The 27456-nt window shown below is 41.5% G+C and overlaps 1 protein-coding gene across 5 annotated transcripts in view; it reads left to right on the top strand.

Annotated features, from left to right (window-relative positions):
* The window catches only part of RBFOX1 (RNA binding fox-1 homolog 1), a 1702422-nt gene that overhangs the window by 495971 nt on the left and 1178995 nt on the right, over window positions 1-27456 (top strand). The window lies entirely within an intron of this gene.

Here is a 27456-nt window from a genome sequence, read left to right as displayed (position 1 = left end):
TGTAGGAGAGATGAGGTGAAATAAATAAGGTATTGATTCAATCCTCAAGAACTCTACTCATTTAAAGGGACAGAGAAAACAGATGTGCATGAGACATTCAAAGGAAAATGTGTAGTTCTCTTTGGTACAGACTAAAAAGTCAAGAGTCTAGTGAAGGAGAAATCATATACGTAAGAGTGATACAGAAGAGAATTCCTTGGAGGCGATGGTTCTGATAACTCATTCATTCATTTCAAATGTATCCAGGTCCTACTCATTGTTGGCGTAAGGGGCTGGTGCCCCTGTCAAACAATGGACAAAAGTGACAGAGAACCTGTTCCCTAGGAGCATACAGTTGAGTAGGGTTAGGAGAGGAGGTTAGTGACGTGGATGGGAGAGGAAATCACATCATCACAATAGCAAACCTCTAATTACTATCTGAGCTGTCTGGGATAGGTGACCTAAAGGAAAGATTCCTGATTCTATGAAAGCAGTTAGCAAAGGCCCACAGTTCCATATATCCAGACATGCCCTACTGAGAAAGTAGCACTGAGCTGAGAGTGGGAGAAATGAGAAACAGTTAATTAGAAGCAAAGAGTCTTCCAGACAACAGGAGTGGGCAGGTCATGTAGGTGCCCCAAGTGGGAGGCAGAAACCAATGCTTCTGGACTAAGGGAGGACTATGTGGGATGGGAAAGAGAATAGAGTGGGGAAATGTTGTGACAGCAGCCAGTGGGGAGGACGGAGAGCTGGAGGGAAGAGCCAGACACTCAGGTCTATGGGGAAGGCATTGCAGTAGGGAAGACAGCTTGGGTGAAGGCAGGACCAGGATGGAAATGGCTTAGCTGGAGAAACACAAGGCAGTAAGAAAGAAGGCGAGGGAATGAACCAAGACTCTGTATGTGTCAGGGTTAAGTGAAGAGCATTTATAAACTTGGGACATCCGTGGACTCACAGTGTTGTCTAGATTCAACTTTGATGTTGCATTTGTCAGTCTAAATGGTAATAACAATCACAGTAGCTAATTTTTTTTTTTGAAACAGAGTCTCGCTTTGTCTCCCAGGCTGGAGTGCAGTGGCTCCATCTCAGCTTACTGCAACCTCTGCCTCCACGGTTCAGGTGACTCTCGTGCCTCAGCCTCCCAAGGAGCTAGGATTACAGGTGCATGCCATCACATCCGGCTAATTTTTGTAATTTTTAGTAGAGACAGGGTTTGGCCATGTTGGCCAAGCTGGTCTCAAACTCCTGACCTCAAGTGATCCACCTGCCTCGGCCTCCCAAAGTGCTGGGATTACAGGCATGAGCCACCGTGCCTGGCCTTAACAGTAGCTGATCTTTAGTGTGGGATTTCTTTATGTCAGGCACTGAGCTCATTGTGTTAGAGGGCTCATGACGGCTTCCTTTTCAACCCCATGCTGTCCATCTGTGAACATTACCTTCAAATCCTACCTTCAAGGTATATTCTAAGTGTATGCTTCTGATGTTTCCACTGCCACGCCCTTCCAAGCCAGCATCGTTCCTCACCTCTATTGCAGAGATGGCTTCCTAACCAGACACCCCAAGACCTAGTTTTACCTTCCTCCAATCCATTTTACACGTGATAGCCAAAATTACTTAAATCAACTGCACACCCATCTCCATAGCAGCATATATACAATAAACAAAGAGGTAGAAGCAACTCAAATGGGTTTACAAAATGTGGTCTGTCCATACAATGGAATATTATTCAACCTTAAAAGGGAAAGAAAGGGCTGGGCATGGTGGCTAATGCCTGTAATCCCAGCACTTTGTGAGGCTAAGGCAGCAGGATTACCTGAACTTAGGAGTTGGAAATCAACCTGGGCAACATAACAACAACAAAAAAAATAGCCTGGCATAGTGGCACACACTTGTAGTTCCAGCTACCTAGAGGCTGAGGTGGGAGGATCGCCTGAGTCCTGGAGGTGGGGGCTGCAGTTAGCTGTGGTTGTACCACTGCACTCCAGCCTGGACAGAAATCCTGTTACATATCCAACGTGGATGAACCTTAATGGCATTATGCTAAGAGAGATAAGATAGTCACAAAAAGACAAATACAGTATGATTTCACTTATATAAAGTATCTAAAATAGTCAAATTCATAAAGTAGAGTGGTGGTTGGCCAGGGCTAGGAGGAGGGGGGAATGGGGAGTTTTGTTTTAATGGGTAGAGATTTCAGATTTGCAAGATAAAGAGTTCTGCAGATGTGTTGTACAAAACACACTTATGTTCGCTGCATCACTATTCACAATAGAAAAGACCTGGAATCAACCTAAATGCCCATGAGTGATAGACTGGATAAAGGACATGTGGTACATATACACGATGAAATACTATGCAGCCATAAAGAAGAACAAGATCATATCCTTTGCAGGGACATGGATGGAGCTGGAGGCCTTTATCCTTAGCAAACTAATGCAGGAACAGAAAACCAAATACTGCATGTTCTCACTTATAACTTAGAGCTAAATGATGAGAATTCATGGACACATAGAGGGGAACAACACACACGGGGCCTTTTGGAAGGTGGAAGGTAGAAGAAGGGAGAGGATCAGGAAAAAATAACTAATGGGTACTAGGCTTATTACCTGGGTGATGGAATAATCTGTACAACAAAACCCTATGACACAAGTTACCTGTGTAACAAATCTGTGCTTGTCCCCGAACATAAAACTTTAAAAAGCAAATGTAATGTAAATATACTTAACACAACTGAACTGTACACTTAAGAATTGTTAAGATTATGTGGATTTTTTAACCACAGTAAAAAAAAATTCAAAAAAACAAAAAAGAAAACATAATTCAGCTAATCCCTTAAAACCCTCCAAAGGTGCCCCACTGTGCTTAGAAAAAGAGAAAAAAAGGCTGTAGTCCATAAGGTCCTGTAACGTCTCATCTCTGCTTACCTCGAAGACATTTCCTGTTGCTGTTTCTTTATGTTTTTCTTGAACTTCTCGCTGTCCTGCTCATCATAAAATATGGCAAGGTCATTCCATCCTTTGCATCTGCAGTTACTTCATCCTAAAATTCTCTACCCCTAGATTCACAGGATGAATTACTTGCCATATTTAAGGCTCTGTATTAAATTTAGAGAAGAAATTTGCCATTGATATCAGGTCGATGCAAAAGTAATCACGGGAAAACTTCACTTACATATGCACCTACCTAATAATAATAGCGAAAAAAAAAAAAAAAGATTCTTACTACTGTTGTTATCATTAATGGTATTCATTATCTGTGCCTCAGGTTGAGATCTGGTTTCTCAGTACTACATGAATGAAAAGTTTTTATTTTGTAGGATTTTATTTTAATGGCAGTTAAGATCATCCTTCAACATGGCACCATCCTTTTGGATGAGATTTTAAAATATATCACTGATCTTGAGAAAATACTGATTTTATTTCAAAGGAGTAACTAGATTTTGTTGTGCTTCGTTTTGTCTTAAGTAACCCTCAACCTTTAATGCAGAGAGGATCTTCCAGTAAAATCCCATTACCTGGTAAAGGCTTTTTTGGGGGGAGCTGGCCAACAGATTTAAAATGGAAGAATTTTTTTCTATCGAGTTATTTGAGCTCCTTATATATTCTGGTTATTAATCCCTTGTCAGAAAAATTGATAAAGAAAATGTGGTACATACACACAATCGAGTACTATTCAGCTATAAAAAGAATGAGAGCCTGTCATTTGCAACAACATAGATAGAACTGGAGGTCATGATGCTAAGTGAAATCAGCCAGGTACAGAAAGAGGCACTTTGCATGTTCTTGCTTATTTGTAGGAGCTAAAACTTAAAATAATTGAACTCATGGAGACAGAAAATAGAAGGATGGTTACCAGAGGCAGGGAAGGATAGTGCAGAAGGAAGAAATGGGGATGGTTTGTGGAAACAAAACATAGTTAAAAAGAATGAATAAGACCTAGTGTTTGCTAGCAAAACAGGGTGACTATAGTCAAAAATAATTTAAGTGTACATTTTAAAATAAGTAAAAGAGTATAATTGGATTGTTTGCAGCACAAAAGATAAATGCTTAAGGAGATGGAGACCCACTTACCCTGATGTGATTATTAAGCATTTCAGGTCTGTACCAAAATATCTCATGTAACCCATAAATATATACACTTACCATGTTCCCCCAAACATTACAAATATAAGATTTTCAAAATAGAAAAAAAACCTGTAGGAGAAGTCAGATCTGAGGGGATGTAAAATAAACTGTATCTCCGATAATGAAGGAGACGCTCCATGAGCGATGGGATGTTTACTCAAAGGCAGATGTGAAGTTGGCCAACCTTAGACAATTGACCACATGTGATTCAGGGCAGGGGTGGTGTCTGTTCCTGTAACTGAAGCAGCTTCACATCAGGCTGCAGCCTTCCTAGGGATGCTTATAGTGACCGAAAGCTGCTGACTCTAACTTCCTCTATCCTGAGCTCTTTGATGGGAGTCAGTAGAGAAAGAGAAGAGTGGAAACATATGTATGCTCTGTTCCTCATTATAAAGATTTATTTTTATTAGCCCCTTTGTCTCATGTGGCTGGCATTGAACAACCGCACCAGAACCATTATTGGATTCTGCAAGCGTCTCTGAAAGCTGGCTTTTCAGTCACCTCAAGTTGAAGTGTTTTTGAGATTTGAACTGCCTTTGTTCGTGGAAGGTCACATGTGATGCCACAGAAGCCAACTCCCAGTTTGCCAGTGCCGTTCTGCTCTTGTTCTTGATGACACGCTGAGTCCCTGACCTGGCTAAGCTCCCTCACTAAGAAGGATGTGCTTTTGGTCACAGAGGAGACCAGGTGAGGGACAGCAGGCACAGATGACAACACATTATTATCATTCATGTGTTCGCTGACTACCCAAGCAATTGGAGTCCATTGGATTCCGTGTGATGGAGAAGTTGGGAGGATGAAAGCCTGTGTATGCCTCTGGAGGCTCCCTACCAAATGAATTTTAATAGTCTGTATCCCTGCCACAAACACAGTTGGATACTCTACTGGGCAATGAAGTTTAAAGGTTGGAGAGGCTCCAAATCTGGGCACAGAGAAATCTCAGCTTGATTGTCCCAGATTATTAAAAAAAAGACAACAATTTGTTGTCAGTACCTGGCGGACTGCTAAAGGTTTCTGTCATTTGTTAAGTAGTGCTGCACCCTTAAGATAAAGAAAAAAAGAAAAAAGGATATGCCCTCTCTAATACTCACTAGTGGCTGACTCATAATTTTAAGCATGAAAGACAAGGAGTGGATTTGAAATGTGGTATAGGCTGCTTCTGTCTCCCACGGTAACATCAACTGCTATAACGAGCTATTAAATGATGAATTCTAGGGGGTATATGTTTAAAAGCACCATTTAGGTTGAAGGCATCTAGGATTTTCCGTGTAAGAGCAGGCAGTGGAGAAAACCCAGCATGCCTCCTAGTGTTACACTGGGTTGGTGGAAAAGCCCCTGGAAAATCCCAAAAGAGAAAGATGGAGGAGAGAAGAGTATGATATTTGGATGTGTTGGTACCCCCATAAAATGGGGTGCACAGGAAATAGGGAGGAATAGGCCAGTGTGCTGGTTCACTCTGGCTTGACACATGCAAACTGCCTACAATTTCTTCTATGCTTTTTCTTAGTGCCTATCATGTAGCTGAAATGCATCCCTCTTGGTAGATGGAGAATATCATATGCAAAATGAAGACCTGGGAATTTTCCTGCTCTGTTCCTAGGCGCTGGACTGACATGGGAGAATTTTAAAACATGCGGTTTTAGAATCAAAATTAGTTTTCATGTCTGCGGAGACAAGGAGCCCATGGAAACTACCAACTGGCATTGCTGAGAATAATTATTGTCAAATTGAGTCCATTGTGAATAGTCCTCATACATAATTGCCCTGGTTAGAATGAGCGCCAAAGAGGGAGTTTTAATATTTACTAACTCCCTGGTGAAGAAAGAAACCTTTTGCTTTATTAAAGGCGGTGGTGTTAGTAATTTGCAAATGGAATGTATTAGTGACATGCACTATAGATGGATTTTATAAGAACACGTTGTCCAGAAGAGATGATTCAAATTCCACCAGTGGCTTTCCTCTTTGTAGAAGTATCTAGACTTGAAGTCACAGCTTTCTTCTGTTGACAATATCTTGATATTCTATAGGAAACCAGTGCCTGTGCAGTTCTTTATAGAAGTGTCTGTATCATAAAGTTCAGATCATGTCCGTATTTCATAACAGCCAGGTCTTTCCCTAAGACTTATCCCTACAGGGATAAGAGAACAAGCAGGATATGGTGGCTTACACCTATAATCCCAGCACTCTGGGAGGCCAAGGCGGGAGGATCTCTTGAGCCCAGGAGTTCAAGACCAGCCTATGCAACATAGTGAGACCTCCCTTCTCTACACATTTTTTTTTAAAAAAAAAAGGAATTCACCAGGCATGATGGTGCATGCCTGTGGTCCCACTTACTTGGGTTGCTGAGGTAGTAGGATTGCTTGAGCCCAGGAGGTTGAGGCTGCAGCGAGCCATGATCACACCACTGCACTCCAACCTGGGTAACAGAGCAAGACCCTGCATCAAAAAAAAAAAAAAAAAAAAAAAAGCAATTAAAAAAAAGGGTGAGAGAACAAGAGATCTATGCATGTATTTAACAAGAAAACATATATTATCATTAGATTAATAAAACTTCACTCAAGAGTGCTCAAAATTCAAGCCTCGGGTGGGATAGGGAATATGTTGCATTCAAGCCTTGGACTTGTTTTTCTTGTATAGGTCATGGAGTTGAGGGGTAGGCATGGGACATTTCCAGCGTCAGACCAACGAAGCCTAATGGAGAGGGTCTGGACCAAAGCTGGATGTTACTAGACATTACACAAGAGCTTCTGTTTTAGTCTTCTGCCTCCAGTGGACACCCATGACTGATCCTAGGCAATGTTACACATTTCCAGAGTTCTCCCAAGAAAATGGGAATATTTGTGAGACTTTCTAGTTTAGTACCCAAGTGCTATGAGGACCCTTGATGTCTTGTGTTTTGGAGACCATGACATCACTGTCTTGTTTCCATGGCCGCAGGAGAGTCAATCAACAGCAACAAGAGGGTGGACTAGTCTCATTGGCTTGGTCACAGACAAGCCTAAGCTTTGCTCTAGGTCAAATGATCCAATGCTGGCCCCTGAGGGGTAGTCATCTGACTTTATTTTGAAGGTTTTTAGCTGGAGAGAATGTCAACTCTGTATTGACCTTCTATCTTTTGCCATTAGATAGGAGCTTTTGTATTGGGATGGAAAGGAGCAGCAGAAGAATTTTGTTATGAATTCCTACTTCTCATCCATGTCTCCTTCCCATTCTGAAAATACAAAATAGCACATCAATCAGTATAGCACAGTAGTGAAAAATCCAGGTCAGCCAGTTCTAGCCTGGCTTCAGATCCCAGCGCTACCACCCATTCTTAAGTGAAATCTTAGGTAGCTCTCTAAGGTTTAGAGACTTCATCTCTAAACGAATGAGAGTAAGAATGCCTAGCTTATGGGGGTTTAGGTAAGAGTAAATGAGTTAGTGAACACTGGGCACTTAGCACAGTGGTTGCCACATAGCAAATGCCTGGCAAAGGGACTGGGCTGCTGGTAGTGATTCTGTCAGCTTTGGGTTTGGATAGCATTCCTGGCGGCCTCATATCTATACATAACACTTTTCGGGTGAAGACAGAGCGTATTGGACTCATGACTCCGTGTAAAAGTCTGGAGACCATGAGGCCAGGAGTGATGGCTCACACCTGTAATCCCAGCACTTTGGGAGGCTGAGGCAGGCGGATCACCTGAGGTCAAGAGTTCGAGACCAGCCTAGCCAACACGGTGAAACCCCTGTCTCTACTAAAAATACAAAAATTAGCCGGGCATGGTGGCACACACCTGTAATCCTAGCTACTCGGGAGGCTGAGGCAGGAGAATTGCTTGAACCCGGGAGGCGGAGGTTGCAGTGAGCCAAAATCACGCCATTGCACTCCAGCCTGGGAGACAAGAGTGAGACTTCGTCTCAGAAAAAAAAAAAAAAAGGTCTGGAGACCATGACCTTTCTCTTTGGCCACCAGAGAGCCAATCAGTGCAAGTGAGAGGGTGGAGTGATCTCATTGGTTTGGTCTGGGTCACATAATCCAATACTGTCGTCTGAGGGGGCGTCAGGCTGAAAGAGATCCCTAAGTGGAAAACAGGGGCTGATGGGAAAAACAGAAATAGGGAAAATAAAGATGGAGAAGTTTCAACACATGCCCAAATGGTGCATGTCTATCTTACAGAGAATTAACACCTCAAGGCATAGACCATGTTGCTCTGTAAGTCCGTAGCCATTGGTTGTCCAGAATGAGCTTCACTGTCATTAGGTGAACCCAGAAATAACCAGCCCTAGGTGTCACATTCCATCCAGCTCTCTTCCTGCTTTTGAGCCACTTAGTGAAAGCCATATCTCCCATCCCTTGGGGATGCTCTTTGCTTAAAAAGATGTTTAGAATGCCATTTGTAACACACACACACACACACACACACACACACACAGGCAATCCCTTCCACCTTGTCTTACCATATTCATCTGAATCTGACTTCCCAAGAGTCTCTGTAGTATGGCGTGGAGGTTTAAGAGCTTCTGTGTCTTTCAGAGGGTAGGAGAGTCAGTCGCCTTTCTTTTGCCCACATGTAGCGATGCTACACTCCTTTAAGTGCCAGGTTTAGTCTCCTGCTATGATCACACTTGCTCAACTAAATGATTTTTCATTTAAAAGCAGCCATCCATTCACAGCCTTTTATTTGTGTTCCAGTGATGTTTGTGAATGTACTTTAGCAGTTGAAAGTGTAGGCACGTATGTGGGGGTGCATTCTTGGTGTTCCCCTCACCACACATTTGTGTACCCCTCACATGCCCTTTGTCTGTGTCTCATCCATCTCTAATATGACCCCGAAAATGGTGTCTCCTGAAGTGTTCAAGGATCTACCCTCCTCTGTAGTCATGCAGTTTCCAGTAATAATGATACGTATTCTTATTGTAATAAGGAAGAAGGGGAGGAGGAGAAAAAAGAGAGAGACAGAGAAAAAGGGAGAATGAGGACATGAAGGAGGAAGAGAAGGATTTGGAGAACAAAAAGAAAAGCAAAGAACAAAACCAAAAACAACCAGAGAAATAACAGTGTAGTAGTAGCACATGTTTGACACGGGCTTCAATAATTTCTGAAGAAGTAAAGGAAGGAAGAAAATGAAGGAAGGAAAGGAAAGAAGGAGGAAAGGAGAGGAGAGAAGAAATGGACATATATTACAGGTTTACTTATGTGCTAGGCACTGTGGTCAGAACTTGACATTCATTTTCTCCTATAATGCTCACTATGGCTATCCAAGATCAGTCATTTCTTTATTCCCACTTTATAGATAAGGATGCTGAGACATAGAAGCTTACTTTTCTGTATTCTTCCTCTCCTGACCCATCCATTTTACACTCAGCTGCTAGGCTTGTCTTCCTCAGACTCAGTGCTTGTGCCAGTCTTCTACTCAAACTAGTTTCAGAAGTTTCCAGTTGAGCGTTACGTAAAACCAAACATATGAGCCTGAGATTTAGAGTCCTCCCATTTTGGTCCTGGACATATTTTTCTTAGAATCTAAGACCTAACTAATAGGCTGTCTACCAGCTTTGGGTCATACCCAAATGGCCAATTATACTGTTCCCAAGTCTCCTCTTCAGACCAGACATTTATGAACCTTTGTTTACATAAAATAATTGTATTGTAAAGAAGCCTTTTTATGGATCGAAATCCTTCCATTATTCTCTGTGCCTACAGAGTTAAGTCCAAATAATCTCTTTAATCTGCCTGCCTTCTTTTATTCTGTTTCTCAAAACCCTCCCCTGCTCTGACTTCAGCCTACCCCATACCTCCACTGTTCTGAACTAATGTTAGCCACAAACATACTTGCACCTGCTCTTTCCTTTATCTGGAACACCTCCTTCATCCGCCTGAAGTCTCTCACCCACCCTAATGGCCTCTTGGGTGAATTTCACTCTATCCTTTATTATTATTATTATTATTATTATTATTATTATTATTATTATTATGCTTTAAGTTCTAGGGTACATGTGCACAACGTGCAGGTTTGTTACATATGTATACATGTGCCATGTTGGTGTGCTGCACCCATTAAGTCATCATTTACATAGGTATATCTCCTAAAACTATCCCCCCTTCTTCCTCCTCCCCACAATAGGCCCTGGTGTGTGATGTTCCCCTTCCAGTGTCCAAGTGATCTCATTGTTTAATTCCCACCTATGAGTGAGAACATGTGGTGTTTGGTTTTCTGTTCTTGCTATAGTTTGCTGAGAATTATGGTTTCCAGCTGCATCCATGTCCCTACAAAGGACACGAACTCATCCGTTTTTATGACTGCATAGTATTCCATGGTGTATATGTGCCACATTTTCTTAATCCAGTCTGTCACTGATGGACATTTGGGTTGATTCCAAGTCTTTGCTGTTGTGAATAGTTCCATAATAAACATATGTGTGCATGTGTCTTCATAGCAGCGTGATTTAAAATCCTTTGTGTATATCCCCAGTAATGGGATGGCTGGGTCAAATGGTATTTCTAGTTCTAGATCCTTGAGGAATCGCCAGACTGTTTTCCACGATGGTTGAACTAGTTTACAGTCCCACCAACAGTGTAAAAGTGTTCCTATTTCTCCACATCCTCTCCAGCACCTGTTGTTCCCTGATTTTTTAATGATTGCTATTCTAACTGGTGTGAGATGGTATCTCATTGTGGTTTTGATTTGCATTTCTCTGATGGTGAGTGATGATGAGCATTTTTTTCATGTGTGTGTTGGCTGTATGAATGTCTTCTTTTGAGAAGTGTCTGTTTATATCCTTTGCCCACTTTTTGATGGGGTTGTTTGTCTTTTTCTTGTAAATTTGTTTGAGTTCTTTGTAGGTTCTGGATATTAGCCCTTTGTCAGATGAGTAGATTGCAAAAATTTTCTCCCATTCTGTAGGTGGCGTTTTCACTCTGATGGTAGTTTCTTTTGCTGTGCAGAAGCTATTTAATTTAATTAGATCCCATTTGTCAATTTTGGCTTTTGTTGATGTTGCTGTTGGTGTTTTAGACATGAAGTCCTTGCCCATGCCTATGTCCTGAATGGTATTACCTAGGTTTTCTTCTAGGGTTTTTATGGTTTTAGGTCTAACATTTAAGTGCTTAATCCATTTTGAATTAATTTTCATATAAGGAGTAAGGAAAGGATCTAGTTTCAACTTTCTACGTATGACTAGCCAATTTTCCCAGCACCATTTATTAAATAGGGAATCCTTTCCCCATTTCTTGTTTTTGTCAGGTTTGTCAAAGATCAGATGGCTGTAGATGTGTGGTATTATTTCTGAGGGCTCTGTTCTGTTCCATTGGTCTGTATCTCTGTTTTGGTACCAGTACCATGCTGTTTTGGTTACTGTAGCCTTGTAGTATAATTTGAAGTCAGGTAGCCTGATGCCTCCAGCTTTGTTCTTTTGGGAAACTCTGTCCTTTAATACCTAGCTCAAATGTCAGCTTTGCAAAATGTTCCTTGATTGTCCCAGATGGAATGAGTCCATGAAACCTGTATTGTTTTTTAGGTACTGGTACTGAAATACCTGAACCCTGTATTTAGACTTCCTGGTTTTATTTTTTATTTTGTTTTATTTTTTGGGACAGAGTCTTGCTGTATATCCCAGGCTGGAGTGCAATGGTACCATCTCAGCTCACTGTAACTTCCACCTCCCAGGTTCAAGCAATTCTCCTGCCTCAGCCTCCCAAGTAGCTGGGATTACAGGCATGTGCCACCATGCCTGGCTAATTTTTATATTTTTAGTAGAGATGGGATTTTGCCATGTTGACCAGGTTGGTCTTGATCTCCTAACCTAAGGTGAGACTTCCTGTCTTTAAATTATAGCTCTGCCTTCTATGAAATGTGTGACTTTAGATAGGCTGCTATCTAATCCTCAGTTTCTTCATCTGTAAAATGGACATAGGCTTCAAACCCATTATCACATAGTTGTAAGAATAATAAAAGATGATCATGGAACACTTAGCAGTATTCAACAGTAGCACTCAACAGCACCTGTTGTTAAGATTAATTTATGTTCATATGTATAAAATGTCTCTTGATTCAGAGGAAAAACTCCTCAAGCATAAGGCTTGTTAATTTTTTATAGCCCTAGCACTTTGTACATGAACAGTGACTAGTTAATAAAAGCCAACACTTTGATGGAATTGAAAAATACTTTTTTATTGAATAAGGCACTGGAAGACAATCTGTGGATTGTCAAGATTTCAGTAATATCACCAATTATTCGTGGTGCTAGTTGCAAGTAAAATGAAAAATGTTGTTTTCTCCATTCTCATTGTGGTTTGGGGTAACTTAGATTAAAATGCATATATGAATCAGTAATTTCACCAATAGTTAGTAGAGACATTGCAACACAAAACCTGCCCAGGTGTGGAGGACGGGCACACAGTGGGGTATTATGGGAGGACGGGCACACAGTGGGGTGTTATGGGAATGTTGCATTTGAACAACAGCCCCAGTCTTGGCACCTTGAGATCGTCCTGGGAAAACTACCCTCTTTCCTCCACAAATATGCTCTGGGGGCAGAGATAAAGTACCACGCTAGGTCAGAAGCTATGAGCCTAAATTCCTACTAGTGTAGACACCAACATAATGAATGTTCCTTTTAGCCTCTGATTCCAAATAGGGAGGTGGAAAGTGTGTCCAAAGTTGTGACCCAAGATGACTGGCTTGTTGTGGGCCACTTGTGACCAAGACATTTCCCAGTGCAGGCTGGTTCCTAATTTAGGTTCTTAGCTCGCTTCTGAGAAGCCACTTTATGGAAGGGCGTGATGATATATGGCCTTCCCCTGCTGAACAGCTCGCATTTTGACATCATGCACAATTCTGCATATTCAGTTTGCTCTAATCCAGAAATAACTGTTCTCCCTTCACCTTTAGTATTCAAGGTTGCATCCTGATCCCAATACATCTGTGTTTGGGGCAAAACCGGAGGGTCGTCAGTTAATCTTAGGCATGACAGTTAATTACTCCCTGAAGTCTCTCTTTCTCCTTCTCTGCTGGAAACAGAAACAGAGAATTCTCATTTCTGATACCAGCGTCTCCTATCTCCCAGCTGGCTTCTCTTTGGCAGCGCTTCTCCACCTACACTGTCGAAGTGGGAGAGGATTTGAGGATTTATATTCAAGGATAATTTAGAAATGCTTTGTGTTTCAGAGAGTACTTTGCCTGGGTGTTTAATCCTGTGACCCTCAAACTCCCCCACCCAAATAGTCCTCAGTGGCTACAATAAACTGGCCACTTTCCTGTTCTCTCTTCTTGATTAGAAAGCCTGTGTTCGATGTTGGTTTCAAAATTATCTTCCTGCACTTTCTGCCACATCCCTTCATGGCCACGATTTTTCCAAGTTGTAAATTATTTTTGCTTTTCTTTCATCGGTTACTGCTTTATTTTCCAATTCTTAAAAGTACATAACCAGAGATTGTATGAGAAATAAATGTCCTATAAAGTCTGGGGCCTTAATACTTATGGTGATGATAATGAGATGTCAATAGTGGTGATGATGGTGATGGTAATTGTGGTGATGGCTATTTTGCATTTAGGAGACATGAGGCCTACTGAGTTAAATGATGTTCTTGATGCCTCACTGACTCTGTGCAGTTCTTGTCTGTGTTTGTTCAACCAATTCAGGTTGTAGATTTTCTTTTTTTTTTTTTTTTTTCTTTTTTTTTTGAGACGGAGTCTTGCTATGTCTCCCAGGCTGGAGTGCAGTGGCGCGATCTCAGCTCACTGCAAGCTCCGCCCCCCGGGTTCACGCCATTCTCCCGCCTCAGCCTCCCAAGTAGCTGGGACTACAGGCGCCCGCTACCACGCCCGGCTAGGTTTTTTTTTTTTTTTTTTTTTTTTGGTATTTTTAGTAGAGACGGAGTTTCACCATGTTAGCCAGGATAGTCTCGATCTCCTGACCTGGTGATCCACCCGCCTCGGCCTCCCAAAGTGCTGGGATTACAGGCTTGAGCCACCGCGCCCGGCCAGGTTGTAGATTTTCTTATTGTTTCTTTTCACCCCTAAATATCACTGTTCCTGCAATGGATAAAAATATGGATTTGTTTTTTAGGAAGTCTAAGTGGATAAGATTAATAGCCTGGACTATGGTTTTTTAAATAAACTTGATAAGGCTTTATTGATTACCTTGAGGGTTGTCTGGGCCAAACACCGTGTACCATTTAAGAAACAAATGTTAGTTAAGAAAAGTTTTCATCGGACTTGAGGAGGGAAAAATTTGCAAGATATACGATCCAGGGAAAGGTCAAAGTGAGAGATTCGTGGCTTAGTCTCAAGGCTTTCTGTGAGTGTCAAGTTGGGGGTCATGGGGAAAGAAAAAGTGTACCAGTCAGGGGCCAGGTGATGACCCTGTGTCATTTCAATTAATGTGTTTCTATTTTACAGATGGGCACACTGAGGGTCAGTTATTTTGTGTGGTTTTCTCTGTGTCATGTAGGTCTGATTCCAATTCAAAATCGTGCTCTGGCAGCTCCTGTGCTGGGAAAACATCCTGGGAAGGTGAAATTCAGACCACTTACTGCCTCCAGCTCTTGGGGCTTCTTGACATTGTCCTAGTATTTGTCTTAAGGACCACCCAGCGTAACTGTTCTTTGAATTTTATCTGTCTATCTGTCTATCTGTCTGTCTGTCTGTCTATCTTCCTGCAGAAGTAGCAAACGTGCCCCGTTCTTCCCTGGAGCCAGCAAAAGCAGGGATAGCATTTGGCCCGAGTTCAACCACACACTTCTTTTCTTTCTGGCTTACCACCTAGTGGGGTCAGAAAATAAAAGGGGAAATATTTTCTCAGTGGGCTTCCAAGGACTGTGAGAAGATAAACGCTTCATTCTAACTACTTTCTCCCTTCTCGATGAGAAGTAGCCACCACCATCTGCAGGTCCAAAGTGGAGAGCTTGATTTGCCAAGCCAGCCAGGCGTCTCTGCAGTCAAGATATGGGGGGAAGTGTCTGTGTCATTTATCTCTAAAATGGAATTGATAATACCTTCCCTGCCTACCACACTGGATTGAGTGAAGAGTGGGAGTGCTCTGTGCACCAGAAAGGGTCAGATGAAATGAGAATAGTCAGGTGATACTATCGTGTTGCACTGTCATTGTAGTTAATACTTCCTTTGGGAGAAGAAATACTGTACATTGGGATATAGCCCTCCACCTTGGAAAAACCCAGAGGGTATTCATTTCTGATGGAAATTGTGCCCGGGTGCAGTGACTCATGCCAGTAATCCCAGCACTCTGGGAGGTCAACGTGAGAAGATCACTTGAGGTCAGGAGTTTGAGACCAACCTGGCCAACATGACGAAACCCCGTCTGTACTAAAAATACAAAAATTCTCCAGGTGTGATGGTACATGCCTGCAAATCCAGCTACTCAGGAGGCTGAGGCAGGAGAATTGCTCGAATGCGGGAGGGGGAGGTTGCAGTGAGCTGAGATCGTGCTACTGCATTCCAGCCTGGGTGACAAGAGCGAAACTCTGTCTCAAAAAAATAACAATAAAAGAAAATTCTGCAAGAACTACCAATTACCTGCCACCTATTGTATGCCTGGTTCTGTGTTAGCAACTCAGTAGACACTTTCTTATTTAGTGTCTAAGGTCTTTGTTGTCTCCATTCCATACGACTGAGCATTAGCAAGATGAAAGGACTTCACCCAAAGCCAGACAACTAACATATACCAGAACTGTGGGTTTGGCCCAGTGCTCTTAATCACCCTTCTGCAACGACTGAGCAGGTGCTTTGGATCAGTAGACATGGTAGTAAGCTGTCAGTCTGTCTTCCTTCCTGGGAGAGACACAGAAATAAACACTGAGAACTTATGGGCATGTTTCCACCGTGCGCTTGCTGAGGTTTCTTATTTCATGACGAGAGACCAGGCACATTCAGTGAATTGCTTCATTTGGAGGTGCTTAGAGCTTCTTTATGGCCGTCCTTTGCAACTTGGAGTATGCAAACATTTCTTCCCTAAATTAAACGCTTCCAAAGTTATGATGGCGTGTGCTCTTTAAAGAAAGGATGTATTCAAAATTTAAAGTGATGTTGAATTTTGATAATACTGCTTTGTAGTTGTTAAATTGTGGCTTTAGACAATGAGTTGTTTATGGAACTACAAAATCCTTGTGAGGAATTCACATTTGTCTGCCTTTCTCAGAGGGTCCTAATAAGGTTGTGTTTTAAGAAATGTTCCATAGACTGTAAAGTCCTAATTTTTAAAACAATCTGGTTCATTGTCTGAAGGACCTCATTTAACACAGAGTCTCTATACACTTGGTAAAAATTCTAAAACAAAATTATTCAATGCCACTGTCTTATCAGTGGGACTATTTGTTTATAAGCAAAAAACATCGGTTCTGGGTAACTTGTGAAAAAAATAATTCATTAGAAAGATATGTGGGTCCCTTTGGCTTGATGGGAAGGACTGAAGACCATGTTTGAAAAGGGCAGGACCCAGGACAGTTCTGCAGGGCCTCAGCAGCAGGAACCCTCCTGAGTTCGATCCGGACCGGACACCGTAAAACCTCTAAGTGGCTTTGTTTGGGTCAAGTGCCAGTCCCTTGATTTAGTGATACCAAGCCATCTGCTTAATTAACCCTCCAAAGCAGGTATAATGAGGCAGAGGGAACTCCCAAAAAGGACTTTGAAGTGCTACTGTCAATAGAAAGTAGGCAGACATTGCTGAGAGAAAAAAAAATAAATTAAATTAAATTTCTGTGAATACCCAGTGTTGGAAAGAGTGTAGGGAAAAAAATAGTAATAATTCCTAAGCCACTAGAGAGATGTAAATTGGCATAAATTTTCCGAAGGGTAATTTGTCAATTTTTATCAAAACCTTTTTACAATGTTTAGATCCTTTAATCAAGCAATTCCACGCACAGGAATAGCGGCTGACGACAATCAGGCAGGTGGAAAGCAGGCTTACTAGATGCTCAAAATGGTGTTTTTCTGTAATTGTGAATAAATGGGGGAAGAAAAATACCTAACAATGGGTATTGCTTAAATTATAGCAAATAGACCTTATGACAGGGAAGCTTAGGCTGTGTTACTGTTGCTCACTGGTCAAGGAAAAGGTGCATACACGTTTTTAAAGAATGGATATATTAATTTATAAAGCCCAAGACATCCCTGTCTAACATTCCACTACTAATTGCATTTCTCCTCCTCATTTAATTTTAATTAAACCTTTCCTTCCCTCTCTCCCTCCCTTCTTCATTTCTTTCTTTCTTCTTTTCCTTCTCTTCCCTCCCATCTCCTCTGCTCTCCTCCCCTCCCCTCCCCTCCCCTCCTCTTTTATCCCCTCCCCTTTGCTTTTCCCTCCCTCCCCTTTGCTTTTCCCTCCGTCCTTCCTTTCCTCTCCTTTCCTTCCCTCACTCTCTTTGTCTTTCTCTCTATAATCTTTTTTCCTTAAAATACCAGCAATCACACATGTTAAGGCCATATTATGTTTCAAATAAATAACTTGTAGGCTAGCTTAGGAACTCTCTGGCTGATTATAGCCTAGTTTGGATAGCCAGAAAACAACAACAACAACAACAACAACAAAAAATGCAAAATTTCTGGGACTTGACTTCAGATACACTATGTAAACATGATTTCTATCTCCTGTAGAATTGTGATTCTTAAAGCTAAATAGTGAGGAATCCTCATGTCTAAAAATGGAAGGCTTAGAGTTAGGACTGAGAAATGAAGTCCTTATCACTGACCCATTTTAATCTATGTTTGGGTCTTGTTGTATTTGAGCTAAGGGTTGGGGAATACTTCTTTTGCAGGGCTCAGGAATTAAAAGTTCAGCTCTCAGTTTTCTCACCAAGGTTATCGACCAGCTTCTACAAAGCCAAATATTTGTTTTCTAATGAAAGTGTTAGGAGATTTGGCAGGGTAAAAATGTCCTTGCATCTAGAAAAACTGGCATCTGTTTTGTTTGAATCAATTTCCAAAGATTATGCAGTACATTTTAATGACACTCTGGGGACCCACAGTGTGTGTGTGTGTCTTAAAAATTAGGATGAACATTTTATGTCTCCCAAGTAGATAAACCTCTGCCCTACCCCCAATGAAGAGATCATAAAGCAAAATGTTATTAATTCAGAAGTGATAGGAGGGAATGCCACAATTCCAGAGATGATATTTGTTAAAATATTGATGGCTTACCACTTTCCCATGTTGGATTAATTTTGACCCAAGCTGGCCATTTATCAGAAAATGCATAATGCCATCGTATTGGGAAGATTTTTTTTAAAGATATTTACGAAGACATCAACTTCAGTCAATGAAATAAGACAGTTAAAAGACGGCAAAATATGCTTTGGCTTAGTATAAGGAAAGCAATTCTGGATGAAGCTGTTTCTATTAATTTAGCTGACAGGAAGGTGTGAGGGTAGCTTGTAAAGTTAAATATGACCTGTTCAGAAGCCATAACTTGGGTTGGCATTCAATAACGGGGTTAATATTAATAACCAGGTTAATATTTAGTTACAGTACCTAAGAAACAGTGAACCATAAGAAGGGACATTTTGATAAAGGAGATTGGAGATTGTGTCTTCTTCTGCTTAACCCATTTTTATGCCTTCCACCTGCACTTATAAAGCAACCCAAGCCATTGCCTTGACCTGCAGGTTTTGTGGGGTGTAGCCCATTATTACTGATAACCTTCTGCGCTCTCTAGCCTCACTCTTTGTTTCTCTTCCTTGATCCTACCTAAGTTCATTTTGGAGTCAGGGACTTGGCTTTACTCCTGGCTTTGAGATGTTATCCAGGTTCTTTAAAGAACCAGCTCCTTCTTATCTTTTAGGCATCAAAGAAGCCATTGTCCATCCTACGTGAGAAAACTCCTTCCTGGGAGTCACTAGCATTTAATATGTTTATTCATGTTTACTGTTCTTTAAAATAATCTCATGTGTTTGTCTGAATTGTTCAACTGCCTTTTTCTGCCAACTGGAATGTAAGTACCATGGGATGACTGTCTTTGTCCTTCTTACTCATCTCTCTCTTCTCAGCATGCAGAGGAATATCTGATAAAGAGCAGGTACTTGGGAAATACTTGAGGAGGGAAGGAAGAAAAGAAGGAAGAGAGGGAGGGAGAAGAGGGTTAGTATCAGCAATAAGTTAATAAAACTACTAGCCATTTGGATGATAGAGGTCTTTAGATGGTTTGGTGTGGGGCTGAGGGGCATTAGAAACTGTGATTTTGATTGTGTCTGTGAACGTTGCAATGTTAATGGCCATTGAAGATGGGCACACATTTTTTCCACTGCAGTGAAGAACTCTGAAGGCAGCTTCAGTCTTTCAGTGGGATGTGCCCTACTTGATCACCACCACCTTATGCTAGCTGGATGACTTTGGTATGTTACTTACCCTTTTTTGACCTTTCCTTTCAGTCTGTATCATGAACGCATTTGTCAAATCAGAGATTTTCAAATTCTCAAGATTTTGTCCATTCTTTCAAGATGTCATAAATATTTTTATTTTAATATCATGAATTGTTCAAATCTGTTAAAGAACTTCAAAATTATACATTCATCAGAACAGCCACATGGCCCCATTGGTTGACTATAAAAAAGCAATGATTACATACTCATGACATGCCACTTATTTAGTTACATTTTAAAGGTACAGGTAAGATTTTCTTTGAAAAAATGTGCCCTTGCTACCACAGTTTTTTTTTATATTTAATTTTTGTGAGTACATAATAGGTGTCAATATTTATGGGCTACATGAGGCATTTTAATATAGGCATACAATATAAAATATACACATCATGGAGAATGGGGTCTCCATCCCTCAAGCATTTATTGTTTGAGGTACAAACAATCCAGTTAGACTCTTTATTTTAAAATGTACAGGTAAGTTATTACTGACTATAGTCATCCTGTTGTGCTGTCAAACACTAGGTCTTATTCATTCTTTCCATTTCATGTACCCATTAACCACCCTTACTTCCTCCGCCCACACTACCTTTCCCAGCCTCTCGTAACCATCCCTGTACTCTCTGTCTCCACGAGTTCAATCGTTTCTATTTCTAGATCCCACAGATGAGTGAGAACATGCACTGTGTGACTTTCTGTGCCTGACTTATTTCGCTTAACACAATGATCTCCAGTTCATTCTGTGTTGTTGCAAATGACTGTATCTCATTCCTTTGTAAGGCTGAATAGTACTCCGTTGTGTGCATAGCACACTTTCTGTCTCCATTCATCTCTTGATGGGCGCTTAGGTTATTTCCAGATCTTTTTATGGCGGCGCTGTTTATAATAGTTCTACAAACCCACTTTCAAAGCATGTTTGTCTTCCATGTTACCTTGGTACATATCGAGTTCCTAGTAAACATTTGGGATGAGGGTAAGGGTACCACAAGGTTGTGGGCACAGTTCTTGGAGTTTGTTTTGTGTTAAAAGGGCTTGTGGAGGGTTGTGTTTGTGTTCCACGACTGCCATAACAAAGTAGCACAGACTTCTCTCACATTTCTAGAGGCTTAAAGTCCGAAATCAAGATGTCTGCCGGGCCATGCTCCCTCTGAGGGCTCTAAGAAAGAACCTTTCCTGGCTTATCCCCCATCTCTGTTGGTTGCTGGCATCCTTGGCATTCCTTGGTGTGTATTGGCATTTCTCCACCTTCTTCCTCCATCACCTGGCTCCTTCCCTGTGTGTCTGAGTCTGTGTGTCTCCAGATCTCCCTCTCTTTATAAGGTCACCATTCCCTGGATTCAGGGCCCATCCTGATCCAGTATGACCTCATCTTAACTAATTATATCTGCAACCCTATTTCCAAATAAGGTCACTCCTGAGTATCTGCGTAAACATAATTTTTCAGAGGACACTCTTAACTCAGTACAGGGGTCTTTATGTTGGTGGGAATAGGCTGGGTTACTGTTTGTACAGGACATTCCCTCCCTCCACCTAAGTTATCAACACAAAACTGTAAAACACAGATATTTGGTCAACCTGTATGGATTGGGAATTCCTTGCAAAGCATCCTGAACTATGATAAGTGTTAGAAGGCAAGCGAGAAGATAAGAACAATTCTAGCTTGAAGAACTGTGTAGTGTTACTGAGGAGCAAAGTGGCACTCAGAGAACCACTGCAGAATTATCAAATCCTGAACTTACCAGGGAGTATGTGATGTTAGAGTTTGGAGACGTGCTTGATGAATTCAGGCTGGTGTAGTTGAGTACACTTCTCCAGAGAAAGAGTGTGAGCTGTGCCATGAAGCATTGGTAGGACCCTGGAGACACTGAGACACTATAAGGTATTTTAAAAGTTAATGAAGATGTTTGTGCTTAAGTGAGGAGCAAATGCATGTTTCACTTTGTTGGTTTGTGCTGCTATAACAAAACATCACAGACTGGGTAATTTTTAAAGAACAGAAATTTATTTTTCATTGTTCTGGAGGCTGGGAAGTTCAGACTTGGGAAATGTCAGATCAAGACACGAGCAGGTCTGGTGTCTGGAGAGAACTCCGTCTCTACTTCCAAGATGGTGCCTTGTTGCTGTGTTCACAGGTAGGAGGAACACTGTGCTTCTAGGTGGTGGAAAAGATGGAAGGGCTGAAAAAATGGTCTTTCTAGTTGTCTCCAGCCATTTTATAGGGTCATGAACACCATTCATGAGAGTTTTTCCCCCATAACTTAAGCGATTCATAAAGGCAATTCACAACTAAGTTTGAACACATGAATTTTGGTGTGGACACAAATATTCAGACCATAGCATACAGGAGATGCCTGTGTCTGCTACGAGCAGAGAAAAAAAGCAATGGAACTAATGGTGGCTGAATACGGGAACTAAAGGTCAAGTAAAAATGACCCTGAGATATCTAGTATGAGATTGGGAAAAATGGAATTAAACACTTGAAAGTGCTGTTCTCATCACTTACATGACCATGTTTACATCCCTTGGATGTGCAATAGGGTAAGAAGATAAAGTAAGTCATGCAATGTTTACTCAAAATGCAATTCAATAAACATCCACCTTACCAAACCATTCTTTATTTCGGGGCTGAATGAATTAATTCCTGTGTTTAAAAAAGAGGGGGCTCACCCCAGTGTTTCTGCCACCATTGAGTAATAGAGTATTGGGTTTCGTATCATGCTGTTATGATTGGGACAAGTGGAGCCATTTGTCTTCTGCTGCACTGGAGAGGCGTTAATACCAAGCACATCCAGTTATGTTGTGAAAGGCTCTGTTGTAATTAGTCTGAGTTGAATCATCAATCAAGAGATTCTATAATTATAGGCACCGGTCATACTACATTACTGTAGAAGGCGGTCATTCATGCTACAGCAGTACTTGTGTATTAGGTCTGAGGCTAGACGCTTTATACACAATATCTCATGTAATTTTTAATGAAATACCCTAAGAGGGCCGGGCGTGGTGGCTCACGCCTGTAATCCCAGCACTTTGGGAGGCCAAGGCGGGCAGATCACGAGGTCAGGAAATCGAGACCATCCTGGCTAACATGGTGAAACCCCATGTCTACTAAAAATACAAAAAATTAGCTGGGCATGGTGGCAGGTGCCTGTAGTCCCAGCTACTCGGGAGGCTGAGGCAGGAGAATGGCATGAACCCAGGAGGCGGAGCTTGCAGTGAGCTGAGATCGCACCACCGCACTCCAGCCTGGGTGACAGAGCAAGATTCCATCTCAAAAAAAAAAAAAAAAAAAAAGAAAGAAAAAAGAAATAATCTAAGAGGTAGGTGTTATTACTATCCTCATTGTACGTAAAAGATATAATCACTGAGAGATTAAATAAATCACCCAAGATCACATGGCTGTGCATTGACAGAAGAGAAATTCAAATCTGGAAATCCAACTTGAATCTGTGCTTTTAAACATTATTATTAACCGCCTCCCAAAAGAATTTGACTGTATTTTTCCATCAGTCTCTTTGTACTCATTGCCTTTCTTTTTAAATTATTTTATTTATTATTCAATATGTTAAAACCTTTGGAAACATTCAAAAGTATAAAAAGGGATATAGGAAAAAAATAAGTCTCCTTTCTACCTATGATCTCTGACTCCACGTTTCCCTTTCCAGAAGTAATGACACTTTACCAGTTTGTTTTGTGTTTTTTGTATTTTCTGTATATTTTCAGAAATATGATATCTTAGGTATATACTAAGGGGTGTGTGTATGTATATGTGTGTGTGTGTGTATGTGTGTGTATCCTCTCCTTCCTTCCTCTCTCAAAAAAGTGATTTCTGTACAGGCTACTTCATCCTTCCCCCCATCACTTAATATATTTTTGGGGTTTGGGGGTATCTATTTTGCCAGCCTGTGAAACACATGGATAAATATTCAAGTTGAATGTATAATTTTTATGGATTTTTGGTTGTTTCTGTCTGTTCACTGCCTCACTAAGGCCACTTGAAACACGTTTTTGTTTTATTATTTAGGACCCTCTAAACTATAATTGCATGCACCTGCAGTGATGTGGAACCCCCCCCCCCTTATCTTGAGAACTGTCTTGATTATGTTGAAAGCCACATATTTAAGGAAAGTGGAGAGCCCGTGGTTTATCCTCCTGAGTCAGAGCCTGGAATCAATGACCCTGAGCCCGGAGTGTTGCATCTCTCACCTTGTGGGCGAGTTAATGATTGCTGCTCAGAGCTGCTGCCTCTGTAGGGTGGGGATGTGTGGATGCACACAGCAGAGGCTCTCATAAGGATAAAGGTCTCTTTGTGCACCATTCAAAAGAGCGGCCACACCGCTCAGTCGAGATTCGGTGCTTTATCCACTTTCTTCTCCCTTTGTAGTCCCCTTTCCCATGGCATCGCTGAACCGTCATTTCCTGTTCACGTTTCATGTTCTCCTTACCCTGTGTGTTGATTTACATGGATTTCTCTGAGTTGAATTTCCTTCTACCTTACATCCTTTCCACCCTCAAAGATCAGCACAATCTTGTCACCTTCAGGAAACCTTTCCTGATCCACCTAACTGGAATCCTTTCCTTTCTTTTACCTAAACCTTGATTCTGTTATCTTTATCTTCAGCACCTTTATCCTCCCCCCGTACATTGCCCTGCTCATAGTGGTTGCTCAATAAGTATTTGGAGCCAGTCCTGTGGAAATACCAGCATGTGCATGTGCATGCCCTTCAGGTCTTAGAGATCACTAGACTTCCACCTTCCAAACTTAGGATGCCTCACTCATTAGAGAACTGACAAGCTGCCTCACTGTTTGTACAGCCTCCAACACATTATAAATATTTGGATACATCCACCATCAATGCAAAGTCATTGTAGAGCAAATAAAACATGACCTTGACTTTCTCCTCTTTGTCTACATGCACCCTACAGCATCATCTCCAAAGGCTACAGGAGCAAGTGGTGAACAGCTGGGCAAAGGAGGTGTCCTTCACACGCCCTATATTTGGAACTGGTGGAAATAGCCGGTATGATTATGTGTCAGTTTAACAGGATAGATACGATTTCAAAATGACATCTTCACCGTGAACCCCCTGTGGGCAGGGGCTCATCTTGATATCCCTTGTGCTGGATATTGAATAGGGCAGAGTTTCTCAGCCACACCACTATCGATATTTGGGACCAGATACTTCTTGGTCCAGGGAAGCTGTCCTATACACTGTCGGATGTTTAGCAGCACCCTACCTTCAACCTGCTAGGTGACAGTAGCATTCCACACCCTACCTCCCATCCCAGGCCAGGTTGTGCCAAATGAAAATGTCTCCAGGCATGCGCAAATGTCTCCTGGTGGAAGAAATTGGTGTAGGGACTCAAGGAATATTTGTTAAATGAACAGGTAAAATTATCCATGTTTGAACATTATCAATTACCTTTCTATTTCTCTACATGAAGAACAAGTAATCTACCTTGGCAGGTGTGCAAGAGAAACACATTTTACTCAATACCTAATTAATTGGTTAAAAAACAAAGCTTCTTGTAAACCACCCCCAAATTCTTGCTGCCACCTTGTTATACTCCGAAATGTGGTGAATTTGTGCCTCCATCTGTTACCCAATCTATATAACTTGACATTTTCTAAAAAGTATCCTATTAAAGAGAGTTGTTTTTATTGTAAACTATTTTTCAAATAAACGCATATTGCATTATTGTAAGCTCTACTATGCATAAAAAATAATTTACCCCGGCCAGGCACGGTGGTTCACGCCTGTAATCCCAGCAGTTTGGGAGGCTGAGGCAGGCAGATCAAGTTCAGGAGTTGGAGACCAGCCTGGCCAACTTGATGAAGCCCCATCTCTACTAAAACTACAAAAATCAGTTGACTGTGGTGACACACACCTGTAATCCTGGGTACTTGGGAGACTGAGGCAGGAAAATTGCTTGAACCCAGGAGGCGGAGGTTGCAGTGAGTCAACATTGCACCACTGCACTCCAGCCTGGGTGACAGAGTGAGACTCCATCTCAAATAATAATAATTATTATTATTTATTTTAATTATTGAATGTAACATTTAGTCAGCTGTTTTCACTGATGGCACAGTTATGGCATGAAGTAAGATGCATGTATATTGAAATAAGAACCCTTAATGATTTATTGCTAAATAACTGCATAGACTCCACAACACATACGGAAGAAGATGTTTAAAGTTCTACAAAACACCAGTTGTAGTAACACTCGAGAATCTGAATTGCATGTCTTGTTGGTATGTTTTTAACATTTTTATTAAATATTATCCCCACTTTATTGAACAATGTCAGCTCAGTGAGATATAAACATGAGGTGACCTTTTATCCACTCGCTGCTCCCAAACTCAGAGTTGCATATTATTCCCCTTCCCCTAATAATAACTCAGATTTTTCAACTTTCTGGTCGCTTTTGGTTATTAGATATACTCTCAATGGGTATTTATGCCTCTGTCATTTTATCTTTCAAAGTAGCTATTTTACAATGTGTTTCAAGTTTCAGTCAGGCTTGTAGCTTCCAAAAAGGAGACAGTGTATGTTGTTTTTCATTCCTCCCCTTCTTTTATCTTGGAATGAAGAGGGAGGGTTTTGTATGACTTTGGAGCACTTTTTCCTTTCTTCTTCCGGCCCTCCAGATCTGATGAAGTTTGGGGGCAGGAAGGAAGCGACAAAGAGTCATAGCTCTCAAGCTCAACAGTGTGCTTGCATTCTCCTTATCGGGCATGGTAAGCATGAGTGAGTTGACTGTCACTCATGTAGTTCCCGCAGAAGCGGCTGAGCTTGAACCAGTTTGGTGCTGTATTCCAAGAGGCTCACCCGCAAGATGGGGAGACAGTGGGCTGTAGCAACATTGTAGCTACTTGTCTGCTTTCTTTGTTGTAGCTATTCAAATTCTTTCTTTTTCATGATGCATAACTATCACAGATACCTCGAATAGACATACAGGGGCATCTTTGCTCCTCGTATTAGTCTGTTTTCACGCTGCTGATAAAGACATACCCGAAACTGGGTAATTTACAAAGAAAAAGAGATTTAATGGATTCACCGTTCCACGTGACTGGGGAGGCCTCACAGTCATGGTGGAAGGAGGAGCAAGTTATGTCTTACATGGATGGAGGCAGGTGAAAAGAGAGAGCTTCTGCAGGAGATCTCCCTTTTATAAAACCATCAGATCTCATGAGACTTATTCACTATCACTAAAACAGCACAGGAAACACCTGCCCCCATGATTCAATTACCTTCCACTGGATCACTCCTACAACACGTGGGAATTGTGGGAGGTATAATTCAAGACGAGATTTGCGTAGGGTCACAGCCAAACCATATCACTCCTGTTTCTTGATTTGGAAGATCCAGCTCCAGCAAAACCCCAGTCACCTCTCTTCCTGGTGTCTGTTCTAACCATGCATCTCACAGGCCATTGTCCCCCCACCTTGCAGGTGAGCTTCTTGGAATGTACTAGCAAACTGGTCCAAGCTCAGCTGTGGGTGGAACTGCATGAGTGACAGTCAACTCATTCATACTTACCATGCCCAACAATACGATGCAGGTTGTTCCCCTGCTTCCGTTATTCTCACCCTGCCCCCAGTTTTCCCCAAATTCTATTTTTCTCTGGTGCTCAGGGACATCTCTGAGACACCCATTGAGTTTGCTGTGTCAGTAGACTTCTAGCTGGGGAAAGACATTTCAACCTCCCTTGTTGCAGGAGTCTCTGGTATTTGCAAGTGCTTCACTTAGCGTGGACTCGTGGCTTTGTGGGTGAGCTCAGAAGTGGGTACCAGGGCTCTCAGACATAGGATCAGTTTTCTTAAGACATCTTACTCATTGCTAGATTGCTGCTAAGACCTATGGCTGTCGTGATTATAATTACATATAGGACAGGCTCTTATGAACATGGGAACATGGTGAAAAATTTTTACTTTTCGTAGTTTGTAATTTTAATACCATTGGCTTTTGGAAAATACCTGTTGTTTCAGAACAGCTCACTAGGATTTCAACA

Source organism: Theropithecus gelada, chromosome 20 (genome assembly GCF_003255815.1).
Source record: "Theropithecus gelada isolate Dixy chromosome 20, Tgel_1.0, whole genome shotgun sequence".
NCBI classification, from domain to species: Eukaryota; Metazoa; Chordata; class Mammalia; order Primates; family Cercopithecidae; genus Theropithecus; species Theropithecus gelada.
Note: the sequence above shows the minus strand (reverse complement) of the source record. Positions and strands in the feature narration are given on the sequence as shown.